We start from the raw sequence: 6,800 nt of genomic DNA, 5'->3' as shown, positions 1-6,800 counted from the left end.
TAGGCTCTACCCTCAAGGCCTGTGACCCCCACAGCCGGGCACGGTGTCAGGTGGCACCGACACAGCCAGAGCCCAGGGGGCCCCTGAGCACCCTGCATGTCCACGCTCCTCCCTACTCTCCGGGGGGACATTTCGCTGGGCCCCTCTGCTGGCAGGGCGTCCCCCGCTGGTCAGTCCGTGCCACCCTCCCTGCCCTTGACGGAGGGTGGTCATGTGCGCCCCCGGGCGCTCCACGGCTCCAGAGACGGTCAGGAGGGGCTCTCTGGCCCCGAATCCCGGCCGGGCTCTCCGGATCCAAAGGGCAGCACCGGTGTTGCTGGGAAAACCGGGACCCGACGCCAGGAGCCGCCTGCCACCTGGTGGCCGCGTACCCCGCACGGGCGCGTGTCGCCTTCAGAGAAAGGAGCTAAAGGCATAAGACCAGGCCACTTCAACCTCTGCAACTAGCCCAGGAACAGCAATCCCCATTTGGGGACATAAAACCGCGGAGCGGCTGCACGACCCCTGCATTTGTGATGAGAGATGGGAAACGAGCCTTACCATTAGGATCTGATAAATCTGGATGGTCGGTTAAAGGCAAAGGAAAAGACCCCGAACTAAGAGAAACGCTCATCTATCATTTTGTCCATTAACAGTAAATTCATAGTAGGAAAGTAACAGCGCGGCCAAGAGCTGGGAGGAGCCAAGCGTCCACGGCCACTGGGGGGTCCGCGGCGCGGTCGGGGTGTCCGAGGGGGTCCCGGGGAGCCCCCCACGTGGAGGATGGCCGGTGCCCACTGCAGCCTGGACACGTCAGGAGGTCTTCATGCTCCGTGACTTGAGCGGGACACAGAAGGACGGGGCCCTGGGCTCACACAGTGTAGACACGGAGGGCAGGTGGTGGCGCCGGGGCGGCGGGGCCGGCATCGGGGAAGACGGAGACCCCGGAGGCGCACCGGGGGGACGGTTCCCAGCAGGGTGGGGGGACCTACTGCCACCGAGCTGCACACCGGAAGGTGCTTAAGTCGGTAAACTTGGCGTTGTCGTATTTTGCCATCATTTAAAAAATGGTAACAGGAGGCCCGGGTCTTGGGTGTGACGTGGCGCCGCGGGGCTGGGGGTGGGGGGCTGAGGGTGGAAGGTGGCTGCCGGGCCGGGAGCACCCGCGGGACCGTGGCCGGGACCCTAGCCTGTGGACACCCTCGTGGGGAAACGAGGACCTGCCCCAGACGTAGTCCTTACGACCCGACGCAGGACGAGTGGCTCGGAGAGATCCCGCTACACCCGGGACGGGATGAGCCGCCGAGCCTCCACCGGAGCCACCACGGCCCCCGCCGCCTTGGGGAGCAGCACCCCCTGCTGCCCGCCAGCCAGGGGGCCCTGGGGTCGGGGCGGCTCCCCCCTGCCAGCACGTTCCGATTCGGGGAAAACCTGTCTGCTTGGTGTTCCTGGGACAAAAAGGGCCTTTGTCGCTCTAGGTCTTGTGTAGACGCAAAGACAAGGCAGTCGCATATTCTGCGACTCCCGCGATGCGAATGGGAGCACGGGACGGGCCGCTCTGGGCAGGGCACGTCCTCCTGGGGGCACCAGGGTCCTCGGGAGGCCCCGCACACCTGCGGGCTGGCCCTGGGGCAGACTCCATGTGGGGGGCCTGTCTCCCCAGCGGTGCCCCCGGGTGCCAGCCACCAGCCTGTCCCCACGTGGGGGCCGAAGAAGCACTTTGAAGCGGGTGATGGGCCTCATCTTACAGCCAAAATCTGTAAAACACTTTTTTTAAAAAAGCCTTGGGACGCCTGGATGGCTCAGTGATTGGGTGGGGCATGATCCTGGGATCCGGGATCGAGTCCCCCGTCGGGCTCCCTGCATGGAGCCTGCTTCTCCCTCTGCCTGTGTCTCTGCCTCTCTCTCTCTCTCTCTCTCTCTCTCTCTGTCTCTCATGAATAAATAAATAAAATCTTTAAAAAAATAAATTAAAATGAAGTGTAAACATCAGCTCCAAGCGTCGGCCCAGGGCTGGGGCAGCGGTGGCCCCCGAGCAGCCCCTCCCTGGCCGCCAGCGGTGCTGTGCTGGATGACCCCACAGGAGAGGTTTCCCCACCTTGGGGGGGGGGCAAATATTTCTCAGGAAACATCAGGCGATATTCACGAAAGGGAAGTGGACACTCGGGACCCATCAAAACCCAGGCTTCCGCCCCACTCGGCCACCCAGGCAACAGGCCCGCCACCCCACGCAGCTCGTGAAGGACGGGGTCACAGCTCGTCGCTCCACAACTCACACAACAACCCAATTTTTAAAATACGTGAGAGATCCGAGCAGATGGAGCAAAGGCAGGAAGGCCGCGTGCAGGAGGATGGGCTCCACCCGGGGGCGCGGGTCCCAAGGCAGGACCACCCACCAGGGAGGCTGGTGGCCCCACGTGGTGGCGAGGACCCGGGGATGGGCGGGGATGGTGGCATCTGGGAAGGCGGCCTGCAGGCTCCTGTGAGGTCCGCGCCACCTCCGGGTGGCCCCGCCGTCCACGCTGGGCGGCTACTCCGGGAAGCGAGGGCTTAGGTTCACGCAAAAACTCGGCCGCAGGTGTTGGTGGTGCTTCATTTACGGTCGCTGAACCTGGAGGCAACCCAGGCGCCCGTCACAGCACGAAGGATGAACACGGTATATCGGTACGTGGAAACTGCTGGAAGAGGGAAGCTCGGCCCAGGGCGGCTGGGCCAGTCCTCGGTGGACGCCCCCCCACCAGCCGCGGACCCCCTACATCCAGCCACGTGTGGGGGAAAGCCGCTGGGCGCGGGCCTGAGGCCAGGGGGGTCCAGGTCGGGCTGCGCGTCTGGGCGGCGTCCAGGTGAGGGTGTGTCGCCCGCCCGCCCTGGGCTACAGGTGTGCAAGGGCTGCGATTTCCTGCATGTGAATTGCACCCCAATAAAGTCGGTCTTTCTGAAAGCCCGCACTGTCGCGCCGGGCAGAGGCAGGTAGTGGGGGCTCCCCGTCTCCCTCCCCCGGGGGTGGGGGTCTGCCCCAGTGACCTGGGTCCCGGAGAACCGAGCTGGGGCACAGGCCGCGGCTGTCAGGGCGGGGCTGCTGCGGGAGGGCAGTGAGGCGGACGGAGCTCCAGCCTCTGGCCCTTGGTCACAGGTCGGACACAGTGTCCTGGAGCCTCCACGTGGGGACACAGGTCAGGCGCTGGGTGGGGCACCCTGATGCCCCCACACAGGCCTGGGGGTGCCTCTGCACACACCTTCCACGCAGACCCCGCCCTCCAGCCCTTCTCTGGGGTTGCAGACCTCCCCCTGACCCCTGCACTGTGGGGTCTGTCTCTGGGGACCCCAGGCTGATGATGCACTCACCCCGAATGCCCAGACTGCTGCATGAACTGCACTGACCAGGCCCCCCCACCCCAGACCTTCCTGTCCCCACCTGACCACCCTCCCGGCTCCTGGACCCCACACATCCTCTGAGACGCCCCCCTGCTCCCTGCCCACCAGGGCACCTCCTCCAGGTCTGAGACACCTCCCTGGTTTGGGGCTCCTGCACCCCACCCCCGTGACAGCCAGGGGTCCTCATCCAACCAGACCCCACCGACGATGTCACTGCCCCTAAAGTGACATTTCTGGATACGAAGGGTGGTTTCTCGTTGGAACTTCCTTCACGACTGTGTCTGACTTAGTCTCAGAAATGAAAATGCAGGGCAGCCCCGGTGGCGCAGCGGTTTAGCGTCGCCTGCAGCCCAGGGCGTGATCCTGGAGACCCGGGATCGAGTCCCACGTCAGGCTCCCTGCATGGAGCCTGCTTCTCCCTCTGCCTGTGCCTCTGCCTCTCTCTCTCTCTGTCTCTCTCCCTCTCTGTGTCTCTATGAATAAATAAATTAAAAAAAAAAGAAAGAAATGAAAATGTATTTGCCAAGTTTCAAGCACCAAAAGCTCCCCTTGGGCCCGGGGCAGACCTGCAGTAACCAGGGGGTGGGTGCAGGTCTGGGCAGCAGCGGCCCCACACGGCCTGAGTGTCCCCCCAGGGCTGCCCGGCCTCGTCCCTGACGCTGGCGATCTGGGCGGCTTTCCTCTGCCCCCCTCCGCCCCGCACTGGGTCAGGGCCGTGGGGCCGTGGTCCCCAGACCCCCAGACGCTGAGCGCCTCCCTCTGTGCTGCCAGGGACCCCGTTTTCATCTTGTTCCGTGGTCCCGTTGCCAAGAGCATTCTCCATGCCATTTTTTTTTCCGTTTTATTTTTCGAGGAACCGTAGTTTGGATTTTAAGAAGTTTTCCTTGCTTTCCAGTGAATGCATTTTCTCTTTTCTCCCACTTGATTCTGTTTCAGTCTTTCTTGTTCACCCCGTTGCTCCTTTTCCGTTCGGGTTTCTCCGTTAACCTCTATGTTGCTTTAATTTTAATAATAGAACCAAGAAAAATACAAGCGATCAACGGTGAGCTTTCCCGAGGCCCCGGGCTAGGTCTTGTGGGAGTCCGTGACGTGGGGACCCTGGTCTATAAATAGGAGCAGCGCGAACTCCGACTTCCTCTCTGACTCACTGCGGACTGGGGATTGGTTGGGTTCTCGGGCACCTTTTGTTTCACTAACGTTTAATTTTATAGGATGAAGATTTGAGTGCAAGCCCAAGTGATTTTCATTTTTGAAATCATTTCAACCTTCAATTTGCAACTTGGTTTTGTGTCATCTTTCTACTTTTTTCATGTGGTTTTTTTTTGCGGGGGGGGGGGAAGCGTGTATTCCCTCTATGCATACTGCATTTTATATATATATATATAAAAAAGACGTTAAAAACAAAATTCAGCTGAGTAATTGGCTTTATTCACCAATTCCTGACTTGGGCAGCGTCCCATCCACCAGATGGAAGGGCGCTCCAAGAAACTGTACCAGAAGGAAGGTTTTTATAGGCAAAGCAGGGGTAGAGGGGCCGAGGGAATTGAGGGTGGATTATTTCCGGCAAGGTCACCTTCCCTTAGAGAAGCAAGGGTCTTATCAGGCCGGTGACCTTTTACCTTATCAGGAGGATTAGTGCTGACCAGGAAATTCCCAACAGATTGATTTAAAATTCCATTCCCGGGAGAGGCTGGAACTGCAATTAGGTCAGGTGTTAAGCATCGGTGGGGCTTCGCACAAAACGATTCCGTTTGGGGGCCTGTTTCTTCTTAACGATAAAACCTAAATCACAGGGCAGCCCGGGTGGCTCCGCGGTTCGGTGCCTTCAGAGCCGCGTCTGCTGGCTCATTTCCTCCTTAGCAGGTTTTTCCCCTTTAAATTCTAAGGTTGGTTAACGTCGCCCCTGTGGTCTCGTAAGGCCCTGCAGTATGTCACCGCCGGCGGAAGGGGACACTGTGCATAATGGACCCACAATGATCTCGATATAAAAAAAAAAAAATCACAAAAAAGAAGCCCGATTAACATATAGTTAAAGAAACAGCTACCCAGAAGGTAAAAGGTTGGACCACGCAGGGGAGAGGATTTTAGTTTGCTGCATCAGGGAAACTGTTTACACGTGTGAAAAATAATAAAGGAAAACCTCCCATGGAGAAGCCGTGAAGACGGAGCTCGCGTGCACCACCCCTTACAGACCCTCACGGGCACTACCCCAGCAGGGGAAGATCATCTCCTGCCCTGGCAACAGCTCAGCCAATGAGAGAGCCAGGGCCCCGCCAGCGGGGGACACCCACAGCCCGGCCAGAGGGGACAGCCAGGGCCCGGCCAATTAGAAGCCATCACCACCTGGCTCTCCCTTTCCTCCAGTGGATTTTCCTTCAAAGCGGCCCCTTCCCACCTTCCTCCTTTTTGTCCCTACAGCAACTTTCCTATGTTCTCTGGACCCTCCTGTGGTTGTGTCATGCCTTGCAGGTCCCGAATTTCCATTTTTCTGCTATCCTCAAACAAACCCACTTTTCTGGGAAGGAAAGTGGCCAGTTTGCGACGCTCAGCAGTCAGCAGCCGAAAGCCCTGTTCCCTGTCCCCCGGCTGCGGGTGGCCTGACATGGGGCCCTAGTCCTCTCTAACAGGCTCTCGCCTTCTCCGGACCCCAGAGTGAGAGGTCAGGGGCGTGGGGGGGTCCATGGCCGCCGGCCTCCGGGACCTGCTGCTCCCTTCCTGGGGGTGGGTCCCACCGGGTGCCTGCCAGGCCCCAGGCACGATCCCCTCTGCTCTAGGGAGGCCGCCCTCCTGGTCACTCCTCTGTCTCATGTTCCTCTACAGGGACAAGGCCCAGGTCCTGCCCCTGCTGCCCCACCCCCAGCCCGGGGCCTCCCCAAGGAAGGCCAACCTTGCCCCAGCGGGGTCTCTCGGCCACAGGGGTCCTGCCTCCAGCCCCCCAACTACATCTCAGACCCCACAGAAGGACCCTCCTGGGAGAGCATCACAGGGACAGGTCCCCACAGGGGGAGTTCGTGGAGTCCCCGCAGCCAGGAGCCCAGACACCGGCATTACCCTGATTTCCCGCTCCGCCCCCCCCAAAGGACTTTCATTCCGCACCCCCCCAACTCCCTCCTCCTGCCCCATGGACTCTTGTCCCCGGCCTTGGTTGGACTCACCTGTAGCTTTGCCCGGGCTTGCAGGTCCCAAGCCATGGCCCTGCCTTCCCAGACAGGCTCATCGTGCTGACCCAACTGGCTGTGAGGTTAACACCTCCTTGCTGCGTGATTCCTGGGGGCCATGGGAGTGCAGGGGCTGCTTGCCCCTCTTCGTTCTCCTCCCTGGGAACCCAGGGGCCAGACTGCCCCTCCCCCGCCCCCCTCCCCCCAAGCCTGGCGGGTTCTTGGGCAGTCTGGAAGGCTGGCAGGGGGACTCCAGGGAAGCACCACTGGGACTCAAGCACTGGGTGC

The sequence above is a fragment of the Nyctereutes procyonoides genome, unplaced genomic scaffold (genome assembly GCF_905146905.1).
Source record: "Nyctereutes procyonoides isolate TBG_1078 unplaced genomic scaffold, NYPRO_anot_genome, whole genome shotgun sequence".
NCBI lineage: Eukaryota > Metazoa > Chordata > Mammalia > Carnivora > Canidae > Nyctereutes > Nyctereutes procyonoides.
This window is presented reverse-complemented; position numbering follows the sequence as displayed.